The sequence below is a fragment of the Chiloscyllium punctatum genome, chromosome 26 (genome assembly GCF_047496795.1).
Source record: "Chiloscyllium punctatum isolate Juve2018m chromosome 26, sChiPun1.3, whole genome shotgun sequence".
NCBI classification, from domain to species: Eukaryota; Metazoa; Chordata; class Chondrichthyes; order Orectolobiformes; family Hemiscylliidae; genus Chiloscyllium; species Chiloscyllium punctatum.
Genome location: NC_092764.1, coordinates 43,301,928 through 43,316,977, shown reverse-complemented (window position 1 = coordinate 43,316,977; position 15,050 = coordinate 43,301,928).

Below are 15,050 nucleotides of genomic sequence, written 5' to 3'. Positions count from 1 at the left end.
AGGAAGGGATAACACCTTATTGGGATTGTATTATAGACATCCTGCCTCACCCCACTCCCAACCAAATAGCAGGAAATTGAGAACCATATTTGAATAGAGATTTCAGTTAACCTGTAAGAATAATAGGGTGGTTATAGTCAGGGATTTCAATTTTCCAAACATAGACTGGGACTGCCATAGTGTTAAGGTTTAGATGGAGGGAAATTTGTTAAGTGTGTACAAGAAAGTTTTCTGATTCAGTATGTGGATGTACCTACTAGAGACGGTGCAAACCTTGACCTACTCTCGGGAAATAAGGCAGGCCAGGTAACTGAGGTGTCAGTGGGGGAGCACTTTGGGGCCTGAGACCATAATTTTATTAATTATAAAATAGTTATGGAAAAGGATAGACCGGATCTAAAAGTTCTAAATTGAAGGAAGGCCAATTTTGACGATATTAGGCAAGAACTTTCAAAAGTGGATTGGGGGAAGATGCTGGCAGGTAAAGGGATGGCCGGAAAATGGGAGGCCTTCAAAACTGAGATAATGAGAGTCCAGTGAGAGTATATTTGTGTTGGAGTGAAAGGCAAGGCTGGTAGGTGCAGGGAATTTTGTATGACTTGAGAAACTGAGGTTAAGAAAAGGAAAGAAGCATATGTCAGGTACAGACAGCAGAGATCAAGACCACTAGGACTCATAACAGCACAAACTAACAGCCACTCTCAGACGACAAAGGACCCGATACCCAGTATGAGCAAAACTAACATAGTGTCCAAAATCCCATGCAAGGACTGCACAAAACACCACATAGGACAAACAGGAAGACAGCTACCGATCCGTATCCATGAACACCAACTAGCCACGAAATGACACGCCCAGCTACCCTTAGTAGCCACACATGCAGATGACAGGCAACATGAGTTCGACTGGAACAACACTACTATTATACGATAAGCCAAACAGAGAACAGTCAGGGAATTCCTAGAGGCATGGCACTCATCCACAGATTCTATCAACAAACTCACCGACCTGGACCCAATATACCGACCACTGCAACAGACAGCTGGAACTGACAACCGGAAGCGGCAGATTCAAACCACTACAAATGCTGGAGGAAAGATCACAGAAGCGCTTCACAGGGGGCTCCCAAGCACAGAGGATGTCACCTAGACAGGGGACGAAACGTCTGCAACACAAATTCCCAGCTCGGCGAACAGAACCACAACAACGAGCACCCGAGCTACAAATCTTCTCACAAACTTTGATCAAGTGAATCCTTAGAAGAGTATAAAGGCAGTAGGCGTATACTTAAGAGAGAAATCAGAAAGGCCAAAAGCGGACATGAGATAGATTTGGCAAATAGAGTTAAGGAGTATACAATGGAATTCTACAAATACATTTGGGGAAAAAGGGTAACTAGGAAGAGAATAGAACCCTTCAAAGATCAGCAAGACAGCCAATGCACGAAACTGCAAGGGACGGTGGAGATACTAAACGAGTATTTTGCATCAGTGTTTACTGTGGAGATGGACGTGGAAGATATAGAATGTGGGCGGCACAGTGGCTCAGTGGTTTGCACTGCTGCCTCACAGCACCAGGGTCCTAGGTTTGAGCCCAGCCTTGGCCAACCGTCTGTGTGGGTTTCCTCCAGGTGCTCCAGTTTCCTCCCACAGTCCAAAGATGTGCAGGTTAGGTGAATTGGCCATACTAAATTGCCCATAGTGTTAGGTGCATTACAGAGTCAGAGGGATGTATAGCATGAAAACAGACCCTTCCGTCCAACCTGTCCATGCCAACAAGCTATCCCAACCCAATCTAGTCCCACCTGCCAGCACCCGGCCCATATCCCTCCAAACCCTTCCTATTTATATACCCATCCAAATGCCTCTTAAATGTTGCAATTGTGCCAGCCTCCACCACATCCTCTGGCAGTTCATTCCATAAACATACCACCCTCTGCGTGAAAAAGTTGCCCCTTAGGTCTCTTTTATATCTTTCTCCTCTCACCCTAAACCTATGCCCTCTAGTTCTGGACTCCCCGACCCCAGGGAAAAGACTTTGTCTATTTATCCTATCCATGCCTCTCAGAATTCAGAGGGAAGTGGGTCTGGTTGGGTTACTCTTTGGAGAGTGTGTGTGGACTGGTTGGGCCGAAGGGCCTGTTTCCACACTGTAGGGAATCTAATCTAATCTAAAAATCAATGGTGACATTTTGAACAATGTCCATATTACAGGGGAGACGGTGCTGGATGTCTTAGAACGCATATTGGTAGATAAATTCCCAGAACCTGATCGGGTGTGCCCTTGAACTCTGTGGGAAGCTAGAGAAGTGATTGCTGGGCCTCTTGCTGAAATATTTGTATCATTGATAGTCACAGGTGAGATGCTAGAAGACTGGAGGTTGGCTAATGTGGTGCCACTATTTCAGAAAGGTGGTAAGGAAAAGCCAGGGAACTATAGGCCGGTGAGCCTGATATCGATGGTGGGCAAGTTGTTGAACAGAATCCTGAGGGATAGAATTTGCATGTATTTGGAAAGGCAAGGACTGATTGAGGATAGTCAACATGACTTTGTGCGTGGGATACCATGTCTCACTAACATGATTGAGTTTTTTTGAAGAAGTAACGAAAAGGATTGATGAATGCAGAGTGTTGGATTTAAACGGTCTTCAGTAAGACGCTTGACAGGATTCCTCATAGTAGACTAGTTAGCAAGGTTAGATCTCATGGAGTACAAGGAGAATTAGCCATTTGGATACAGAACTGGCTCGAAGGTTCAAAGACAGAGGGTGGTGGTGGAGGATTGCCTTTCAGACTGGAGGCCTGTGACCAGTGGTGTGCCACAATGCTCATTTCTCAGTTGATTGCTTTTTTGTCATTTATATAAATGATTTGGATGTGAACATAGGAGGTATAGTTAGTAAGTTTACAGATGACACCAAAGTTGGGGGTGTTGTCAATCGTGAAGAAGGTTACCTCAGAGCACAATGAAATCTTGAACAGATGGGCCAATAGGTGGAGGAGTGCCAGATGGAGTTTAATTGAGATAAATGTGAGGCGCTGCATTTTGGAAAGGCAAATCAGGCAGGACTTATACACTTAATGGTAAGGTCCTGGGGGGTGTTGCTACTCAAAGAGACATTGGATTGCAGATTCATAGTTTCTTGAAAATGGAGTCATAGGTTGACAGGATAGTGAAGAAGGCATTTGGTATGCTTTTCTTTATTGGTCAGAGCATTGAGTATGGGAGTTGGGTGGTCATATTGCAGTTGTACAGGACATTGGTTAGGCCACTTTTGTATGCAATTCTGTTCTCTCTTCAATTGGAAGGATGTTGTGAAACTTGAAAGGGTTCAGAAAAGATTTACAAGGATATTGCCAGGGTTGGAGGGTTTGAGCTCTAGGGAGAGGCTGAGTAGGCTGGGGCTGTTTTCCCTGGAATGTCGGAGGCTGAGGGGTGACCTTATAGAGGTTTACAAAATCATGCAGAGCATGGATAGGGTAAATAGACAAGGTCTTTTTCCTGGGGTAGGGGAGTCCAGAACTAGAGAGTATATGTTCAAGTGAGAAGAAAAATTTAAAAGGAACTTAAGGGGCAATTTTCTCATGCAGAGGGTTGTGTGTATATGGAATGAGCTGCCAGAGGAAGTGCTGAGGCTGATACAATTACAACATTTAAAAGGCATCTGGATGGGTATATGAATAGGAAGGGTTTAGAGGGATATGGGCCAAATGCTGGCAAATGGGACTAGATTAGTTTAGGATATCTGATTGTCACGGACGAGTTGGATTGAAGGGTCTGTTTCCACGCTGTACAACTCTATGACTCCATTACTCTACCTACCCTGATTTAAAAGGCCCATAGAAAATAAAAAGGTGGAAATATTTTAAGATTAAAAGAGGGATTTATATTAAGGAATGTGCTATATGTAATATCTGCATAGGATAGAAATTGAATAATCTATGGAATGATGGTATGATGGGTGTCAAGGAATTGAATCCACCAAGACCCAAATTAAACGATTATGCTGTTGCTCCAGTATGGGAAAAGACATAAAATGTAGAACACTGTCTTGTTTACACTCAGAATAATCTGCAGCTAAAACAGACAAGGTAGAATTGTGGCATACACAACCAGTGGCCGGACTCTGGACTCAATGACAAATTGATTATGTAGGCCCATTGTCTGCCTGCAAAGGAGCTGATAAGTACATTCTAGTCATAATAGACACTTTCAGCAACTTTCCTATGATAAACAATACTGCAACCACTAGTGCAAAAATACTGATACAGCAGGATTTCAAAAGGTGAGAATTGCTTAGGTGTTAGACTCACACCAAGGGTTACACTTTACTGCCCAAGTGATTCATTTGGCAATGAAATTGCTCGGAATACAACAGAAATTCCCTACAGTCTATCATCTGTAAACCAGCGGCATTGTGCAAAAGAATTAACCAAACTTTGAAAACTACTCTCAGGAAGCAGAATTACAACCTTGGTCAGAGTGTTACCCTGTGTCCTAACGATTGTGTGAAACACTATGTCCAGTTCTACTGGATTTACACCCCATGGATTAATGACAGGAGAAAGATGAGAGGAATTGAGTTCTTATTAGAAATAGATTTACCAGAATCACAACTAGAGGCTACCAACCATGAGAGACCTATGTAAAGACTGATACCAGTAACTGTGAAATTGAGGAGGAAGCAATAATAAAGCAATGCTTATTTTGACTGAAAAGTAATCCTCCAGAGCTACGGATGGGAGAGCAAGTGATGGCATGAATACACAGAGTTTTCTGGTTCCAAAATTTGTAGGACCATACAGCATTGTGGACATCGTTAGTTTATCAATATACAAAGTTCTGATAGACATTGGAAGAAGTAAGTGGTATGAAATCAATTAGTTAAAACCATACAAAGGATCACAAGGAATCAGGTAGGATTCCATAAAGAATATCACTCAAGAGCAGTGCAGTTGGATGTGTTAGAAAGTGTAAGGATTGTGGATAACCTCAGTGGGAGTGCAGATGGGTTTGAGGACGGTGAGAGGAGGAATGGAAAGCCAGAGGGCGCAAGGCAATATTAGAGATATTTGGTTGCACCTTAAATGAGGAGGACTTTGAAAGTTTTTAATTTAAGAGGAACGCTACTGGAGCCAGCCAAACAAGCTGTAGCCAGATATATGGAATGCAGACTGAAAGATCTCAGATATGTGTAAGAATAATGGGGTTGTAATAGTGGAGATTTTAACTTCCCAAGCATAGACTAGATTGCTGGGATTTTTTTTTGAGATAAAACTAATACTCAGGAAAATGGAGTAGATTTGGAAGCTTCAGTAATGGCATAAATGGTCCAGTACCTGAACAGAAAGTAGAAACGTAAAGACTGTTGATGTTCTGAATTGTCAGCAATACCTATCTCAGGACTGGTAGTGGGACAACCATATGATACACATTATGAATATTATGTAAGGTTCATAGAGGTGCTGTGTAACCTGCAACCTATGGACCCCTTTCAATGTGATGATACCCCATCTAAAGTAGTTATTCAGAATCATTTTAGGAAACTATTACAACACAGGAATAGGTGGGCTCATGACGGGGTGGTTTAGCTAAAGTGCATAAGTAAAAGTTAGTGCTGGAATCCCTGACAGGAATAATGCATACAAGTCTGGGGATAGTTGATTTGATTGATCAGGTGACATAGCATAGCTATTTGGCTCCGTGCAGTCACCAGTTAAAACAAGTTGTATTCCAGAGCAAGAAAATAGGTGAACAAGTTAATAAGCAGTTTTCAATTCACATAGATACAACAGAAGTTAAAACCATAACTGAGAAAACTTAGAAGTGGTTGAGCAATACAAATATTAATTACTTAATATTTGCAGACTTAAGGAAGGGTATAGTTGAGAACACCATCTTGGCCTTACAGTCAAGAAAGGGACAACTGAGAGAATAATCTTAATTACCATGCATGGCACATCCCATTACCAAAGAATAAGAATAGGGCTTTGTCGACTGGCTATGTGACTGAGGCTGGGCAACAATGGGAAGTGAAAGCAAGGTATATCATCTCCTCCAAATGGGGAAGATAAGCTTTAAAAATTAACACCAGATGTGGTACCGATGGGAAGCCCCCCACTGAAGACAGAGTGGTACAAATGTTACAGAATCATAAGAAAACAAAGAATGCAGAAGCTGAAAATCTGAACCAAAAGCAGAAATTTCTGCAGAAACTCAGCACATCTGATAGCATCTGTGGCGAGTGAAACAGAGTTGTATTTTGGGTCCAGCGATTCTTCCAGAATTGAAATAACTGAGTTGTTTTTGTCCTTCTGTAAAGAATAAATTGTAAATTAAAAAGCAGACATCCTTCCTGTGGGAATCTCAAGACCCCCTGATTGGTATATCCGGTTTGATAATAGGTTGGTTTCTGGGGCATTATTTCCTGGAGTAATTGGACCCTGCAAATCAAAGACACTCAGTGTAATTCACACCCAGAATCAATGTGTGTGAATGGATCATGGGGTAATAATAAGTTGAAAAATACCATTCATCTACATTGGAGGGGGAAAGTCCGTCAATTGACTAAATATTTAATTTCTGGATTAGTGGTGCTGGAAGAGCACAGCAGTTCAGGCAGCATCCAACGAGCAGCGAAATCGACGTTTCGGGCAAAAGCCCTTCATCAGGAATAAAGGCAGTGAGCCTGAAGCGTGGAGAGATAAGCTAGAGGAGGGTGGGGGTGGGGAGAGAGTAGCATAGAGTACAGTGGGTGAGTGGGGGAGGAGAGGGTGGAGTGGATAGGTGGAAAAGAAGATAGGCAGGTCGGACAAGTCCAGACAAGTCAAGGAGACAGTTACTGAGCTGGAAGTTTGAAACTAGGATGAGGTGGGGGAAGGGGAAATGAGGAAGCTGTTGAAGTCCACATTGATGCCCTGGGGTTGAAGTGTTCCGAGGCGGAAGATGAGGTGTTCTTCCTCCAGGCGTCTGGTGGTGAGGGAGCGGCGGTGAAGGAGGCCCAGGACCTCCATGTCCTCGGCAGAGTGGGAGGGGGAGTTGAAATGTTGGGCCACGGGGCGGTTTGGTTGATTGGTGCGGGTTGATTGGTTGATTTGGTTGATTGCTCTGCTAGGAGGCGCCCAGTCTCCCCAATGTAGAGGAGACCACATTGGGAGCAACGGATACAATAAATGATATTGGTGGATGTGCAGGTGAAACTTTGATGGATGTGGAAGGCTCCTTTAGGGCCTTGGATAGAGGTGAGGGAGGAGGTGTGGGCACAGGTTTTACAGTTCCTGCGGTGGCAGGAACTCCACTCCACCCTCTCCTCCCCCACTCACCCATTGTACTCTATGCTACTCTCTCCCCACCCCTACCCTCCTCTAGCTTATCTCTCCACGCTTCAGGCTCACTGCCTTTATTCCTGATGAAGGGCTTTTGCCTGAAACATCGATTTCGCTGCTCGTTGGATGCTGCCTGAACTGCTGTGCTCTTCCAGCACCACTAATCCAGTATTTGGTTTTCAGCATCTGCAGTCATTGTTTTTACCTAAATATTTAATTTGACTACCCACCTCTTCTAACAAATCTGAAGCTAGATTGTATTAAATTGAATACTTTAATATAACACAGTAAGAATAAGATGCATAAGACCAAAGTATCAATTAAACCAAGTCTAAGAGAGATTCTGCAAGAACATAGATGGTGGTGCTTAGCACAGGAAGTAATGGCTTCCCCTTGGATTTTGGTCATTGTATGTGTTGTGTTGGGTGTTCAGGTAAATGTTATTCTCTTTGTTGTTGGTCTTTAAGAACAAATCATGAGGTTTGTCTTGTGTATCAGAGATCGTCTTACCTGTAATGTTAAGTTGTAGTCATGTTACACCTAAAACTAGAGTAGATTTTAGAATGAGATGCAATGTTGCAAGTCAGTGTATTGTGTGTGTGTGTGTATATACCTGGGTGTATGTGTGTGTGTGCACACGCACGCATGTGAGAGTGAGAGAGATTCTACTTGGCTGAGCCTGAGCATCCATTGGGGTAACTGTGATAGCCAGTGATGAGTTAATCTCATTGTTTACCACCCTATTGAAGATTAGCGAGCTCATTAGAAACAATCTGTAAAATGTATCCTTTCTTCATTCTCAAAGGCTATTGTACAGTAACACTATAACAGAGTTTAATACATTTGGAGCCAGGATGTCCCCACCAGGAGGTGGACCCATCACATCATTGGCCAAGAGGTAACAGGCATTAACTGTGGGCCATTCTGCAGGATGGACCCAGGAAATAAATCAGTTAACAGTACAATATGATCGATAATTTAAATTCCAGGGGCTGGGAAGGAAGGAGGACAAAAAGGCTGATGTATTTTCAAGGCCACAAAATATTTTAGTTTCTGTGCCGCTTTGTTGCTCTTCATTGATGGGAAGTCAATAGTGTAGTGGTAATTTCACTAGACTAGCAATCTTGAACTTCTAGCTAATCTGAGCTCATGGGGTCAAATGACACTGTGAAATTTGCATTCAATTTTATAAAAACATCTTGAGTAAACAGTTCACAACCATGTACCTATGGTTGATTGTCAAAGTCCCAACAGGTTCATTAATACCCTTTATTTAGATAAGGAAATCTCATTCCACTTGACAAAAAACCCAAAGAACTGCACATGCTGTCAATCAGAAACAAAACCAAAACTGCTCAGCAGGTCTGACAACATCTGTGCAGAGAAAGCAGAGTTTCTGAACTGTTCTGAAGAAGAGTCATTGGACCTGAAACATTTACTCTGATTTCTCTCCACAGATGCTGCCAGACCTACTGAGCTTTTCCAGCAACTTCTGTTTTGGTTTCTCATTCTTGCTTGATCTGGTCATAGCAATATGGTTGACTCTTAACTACCCTCTGGACAATTAGGAATGGTAATAAAAATATTGCTGTACCCAGCAAAGCTTAGGTACCATGAATGAACAAAAAAAAATAAATTTTCAGGACTCTTCTTATGATGGATGCAGTTGTTTTTTTGAAATTATTTTCCTTTACATACCCATAGAAGGTTTTACTGTTTTTTTGTATGTTTCTCATTTGCTTATTCCTTCTATCTTCTCACTTTTTTTGGTTGGTCATCATTTTAGAGAATTCTAAAGTCTTCCTAATATTTGAGCTTGGTTATTTTTCACAAATTTATTGCCACTTTTTTTGTTTATTTTTGTTCTACAATTGGAGCACTTAGAGTCATAGAGGCGTACTGCACGGACACAAACCCTTCAGTCCAACCCGTCCATGCCGACCAGATATCCCAACCCAATCTAGTCCCATCTGCCAGCACCCGGCCCATATCCCTCCAAACCCTTCCTATTCATATACCCATCCAGCTGCCAGTTAAATGTTGCAATTGTACCAGCCTCCACCACTTTCTCTGGTAGCACATTCCACACATGCACCACTCTGCATGAAAATGTTGCCCCTTAGGTCTCTTTTATATTTTTTTCCCCTCCCCCTAAACCTATGCCCTCTAGTTCTGGACTCCCCCACCCCAGGGAAAAGACTTAGTCTATTTATCCTATCCATGCCCCTCATTATTTTATAAACCTCTATAAGATCACCCCTCAGTCTCTGAAGCTCCAGGGAAAACAACCCTAGCCATTTTAACCTCTCCCCATAGCTCAAATCTTCCAATCCTGGCAACCGTGATTTGGAGCTGCCAGTGTTGGACTGGGATGTACAAAGTTAAAAATCACACCACGCCAGGTTATAGTCCAACAGGTTTAATTGGAAGCACTAGCTTTCAGAGCGCTGCTCCTTCATCAGGTAGTTAAAGCATTTTTTATCCAAAACTTTTGAATCCATGTAAGACTCTGTTAACTCATTTTTTTAGATTAGAATCAGTCTAAACATTATGGCACAGACAAAAGCACACAGGGGCTTACACCTTCAATACATTATCTGGGCTGACACCAATTGTTAAAGTTAACCTGAGAATGTAACTTTAAAAAATGTTTTGTGATTTACATATAAAAGAAGTGAAACTATCATGGTCATTCTAACAGATGAGAGATTTAACAAACAATCAAGGTATTTTTTCAATGTATAATTTCAGTTACATCACACTGTAAACTTTTGCTATAAATTCTGTGTCTTACAATTGTGTCCTCCACAAACACCTGATGAAGGAGCAGCGCTATGAAAGCTAGTGCTTCCAATTAAACCTGTTGGACTATAACCTGGTGTTGTGTGATTTTTAACTCTGTAAACCCTGACAACATTCTTGTAAATCTTTTCTGAACCCTTTCAAGTTTCACAACATCCTTCCGATAGGAAGGAGACCAGAATTGCTTGCAATATTCCAAAAGTGGCCTAACAAATGTCCTGTAAAGCCGCAACATGACCTCCCAACTCCTGTACTCAATACTCTGACCAATAAAGGAAAGCATACCAGTCTCCTCCTTCTTTATGCTAGTTCCTGTGACTCTACTTTCAAGGAGCTATGAACCTGCACTCCAAGGTCTCTTAGTTCAGCAACACTCCTCAGGACCTTACCATTAAGTGTATAAGTCCTGCTAAGATTTGCTTTCCCAAAATGTGGCACATCACATTTCTCTGAACTAAACTGCATCTGCCACTCCTCAGCCCTTTGGCTCATCTGATCAAGATCCCGTTGTAATCCAAAGTAACCTTTGCTGTCCACTACACCTCCAATTTTGGTATCATCTGCAAACTTATTAACTATACCTCTTAAGCTCACATCCAAATCATTTATATAAATTATAAAAAGTAGCGGACCCAGTACTAATCCTTGTGGCACTCCATTGGTCACAGGTCTCCAGTCTGAAAAACAACCCTCCACCACCACCCTCTGTCTTCTGCCTTTGAGTCAGTTCTGTATCCAAATGGATAGTTCTCCTTGTATTCCATGACATTTAACCTTGCTAACCAGTCTCCCATTGGAAATCTTGTCGAATGCCTTACTGAAATCCATATAGATCACGTCTACCACTCTGCCCTCATCAATCTTCTTTGTTACTTCTTCAAAAAGCTCAATCAAGTTTGCGAGACATGATTTTCCACGCACAAAGACATGTTGACTATCCCTAATCAGTCCTTGCCTTTCCAAATACATGTACATCCTGTCCCTCAGGATTCCCTCCAGCAACTTACCCACCAATGACATCAGGCTCACTGTTCTATAGTTCCGTGGTTTGTCCTTACCACCTTTCTTAAATATTGGCACCACGTTAGCTGACCTCCAGTCTTCCAGCACCTCACTTGTGACTATTGGTGGTAAGAGGCCCAGCAATCACTTCCCTTGCTTCCCACAAAGTTCTAGGGTACACCTGATCAGGTCCTGGGGATTTATCCACTTTTATGCGTTTCAAGACATCCCGGCACTTCCTCCTCTGTAATATGGACATTTTTCAAGATGTCACCATCGATTTCCCTACATTCTATATCTTCCATGTCCTTTTCCACAGTAAATACTGATACAAAATACTTGTTTAGTATCTTCCCCCAACTCCTGCAGCTCCACACAAAGGCCACCTTGTTGATCTCTCCCGAGTTACCCTTTTGTCCTTAATGATTTGTAAAAACCCTTTGGATTCTCCTTAACTCTATTTGCCAAAGCTATCTCATGCCCCCTTTTTGCCCTCCTGATTTCCCTCTTAAGTATACTTCTATTGCCTTTATACTCTTCTAAGGATTCACTCACTCTATCCTGTCTGTACCGGACATATGCATCCTTCGTTTTCTGAAGCAAACCCTCAATTTCTCTAGTTATCCAGCATTCTCTATACCTACCAGCATTCCCTTTCACCCTTATAGGAATATCCTGTCTCTGGACACTCTTTAACTCATTTTTGAAGGCTTCCCATTTTCCAGCCGTCCCTTTATCTGCAAACATCTGTCCCCAATCAGCTTTTGAAAGTTTTTGCCTAATATCGTCAAAATTAGCCTTTCTCTAATTTAGAACTTCAACTTTTAGATCTGGTCTATCCTTTTCCATCATTATTTTAAATCTAATAGAATTATGGTTGCTGGCATCAAAGTGCTCCCCCACTGACACCTCAGTCACCTGCCCTGCCTTATTTCCCAAGAATAGGTCAAGTTTTGCACCTTCTTTGGTAGGTACATCCACATACTGAAGTCTTGTACACACTTAGCAAATTCCTCTCCATCTAAACCCTTAACACTATGGCAATCCCAGTCTATGTTTGGAAAGTTAAACTCCCCTACCATAATCATCCTGTTATTCTCACAGATAGCTGAGATCTCCTTACAAATTGGTTTCTCAATTTCCCACTGATTATTACGGGGTTTACATTACAATCCCAATAAGGTGATCATCCATTTCTTATTTCTCAGTTCCACCCAAGTAACTTCCCTGGATGTATTTCTAGGAATATCCTCCCTCAGTACAGCTGTAATGCTATCCCTTATCAAAACGCCCCTCCCCCTCCTCTCTTGCCTCCCTTTCTGTCCTTCCTGTAGCATTTGTATCCTGGAGCATTAAGCTGCCAGTCCTGTCCACCCCTGAATCATGTTTCTATAATTGCTATGATATCCCAGTCCCAGCCCAATTCCTAACCATGCCCTGAGTTCATCTGCCTTCCCGATTAAGCCCCTTACATTGAAATAAATGCAGTTTAATTTATCAGTCCGACCTTGTTCTGTGCTTTGTCCCTGCCCACCCTGACTGTTTGGCTTGCTTCTTTTCTCAGCTGTACCAGTCTCTTTAGTCACTATCTCCCTGGGTACTGCGCCCTCCCCACCTTACTAGTTTAAATCCTCCCAAGCTGCTCTAGCAAATCTCCTTGCCAGTGTATTAGTCCTCTTCCAATTTAGGTGCAATCCGTCCTTCTTGTACAGGTCACTTCTACCCCAGATGAGATTCCAATGATCCAAAAATGTGAATCCTTCTCCCATACATCAGCATTCATCTGGTCTACCCTCCTATTCCTACCCTCACTAGCTTGTAGCACCAGGAGTAATCCAGATATTACTATTCTCGAGGACCTCCTTTTTGAATTCCTACCTAACTCTCTGTAATCTCCCTTCAGAATCTCAACCTTTTCCCTTCCTATGTCGTTGGTTCTAATGTGTACAATGGTCCTCTCCACCTTGAGAACATTCTGCACTGTCTCCGAGATATTCTTGACCCTGGTACCAGGGAGGCGACACACCATTCTGATTTTTTGCTGCTGGCTGCAGAAACATCTGTCTGTGTCTCGGACTAGAGAGTCCCCTAATCCAATTGATCTCTTGGAACCCAATGTACCCCTCATTGCAGTAGAGCCAGTCTCAATGCCAGAAACTTGGCTGTTCATGCTACATTCCCCTGAGAATCCATCATCCCCTACATTTTCCAAAATAGCATACTTGTTTGAAATGGGGATAGCCACAGAAGACTCCTTCACTACCTGCCCACCTCTCTTACCTTTCCTTGAGTTAACCCATCTGTGTGACTGTATCTGTGACCTTTCTCCCTTCCTATATCTGCTATCCATCACCTCCCTTTGCTCTTGTAAATTCCTCATTGCCTCTGTGACTCCAACCATTTCATTCGATCTGATAGGATCACAACCAACAGCATTTATTGCAGATAGAATCCTCAGTAACCCGTAAACTCTCCCTAAACTCCCACATCCGACAAGAAGAGCATATCACTCTACTAAGGGCAATTTTTGCTTCTTCCATTCTGCAGACCCAGAAAATAGCCCCATCTTATTCCTCTACAAAACACTGCTCCAGGCTAACTTAATACTTATGGCTTATATTTTTAAGTTTAATCAAGAGACATATCGCAATAAAACACAATCAAGAAAGAACCCACTCTATTCACTACTGCAGACTCTCCAAGGCCACACTTAAAACTATTCACTTATGTGTCTCTGTGCTGTGACCTCTTCCAAACAGGTTCCTCCAAGATCAGTGAATTTCACTGTTTGTTCATTTTCCCAGACGCACTCCGATGTCCAGCGATACATGAATTCAACAGCAAAGGCAGTAACTGTACAGGTTTACCGCTGTGTCAGTTAGCAATATGGGTTTCTCTCTCTCTCTCTCTCTCTCTCTGTCTCCCTCTCTCTTCTGCACTGACCTCACCATGTGCTGTCTTTGCCTGTCCTCTGCCTTTTAAAAGTGCCATTGTTTTGACTTTCTTTTCTGCAAGGTTCCAAAACAATGCAATAGCATATAAACAGTAATTGCTGCATCTGGAAATCGAGGGAATCACCTCCAGCACCTAAAATACCTCAAAAAAGGAGCAGCCTGTTACAGCCAGAATATTTTCCCATCCTACGTCTTGGTTACCCAGAATCTTCTTTGGGTTTTTGTACATTATAATATATTTTTATTATAAACTAAATGGTAGCAATTATCCATCTGCTATCTTTGCTTTTAATGGCATGTCTGAATCCACCATAGGCAGTTTGTCTCTAAGCATCACAGTTTCCTTTATTTTGGATAAGACATGGGTTTCAGATGGATTTAATCACTTGCAAACTAAATGTAAAATGCCATCATATTATGGTCACTGTTTCCTAAAGGTTCATTCACAGTAAGATTATTAATTAGCCATCTTTTCAGTACACAATACTGGCTATAATCTATTGCCCAGTTACATCCTCCAACAAACTGCTGTAGAAAACCATCTCTCATATTCAAAAAATTTATCCTCAACAACTTTCGTAATAATTAGGTTTACCAAGTCTATTTTTAGATTGTAGTTGTCCATGGTTACTCCAGTATCCTTCCAATTTCCTCACTTTTTAATATTGATTTACATTATAAGGTATCAATCTGCAGTGATAAACAACTCCCAGCAATGTTTTCTGTATCTTGCAGTTTCTTAATTCCACCTTAACTAATTCCACATCTTGTCCTGTGAGGCCACGATTATTTACAATACATATTAATGACTTCGATGAGGGAAGTGACTGTATTACGGTCATGTTTGCAGATGATGCAAGAGGAGATGCAAAGGTAAATTGTGAGGATGACAGCTTTTGCAAAGGACTGCAGACAGTTAAGCAACTGGGCAAATATTTGGCAGTTAGAATTAATGGAGGAAAATGTG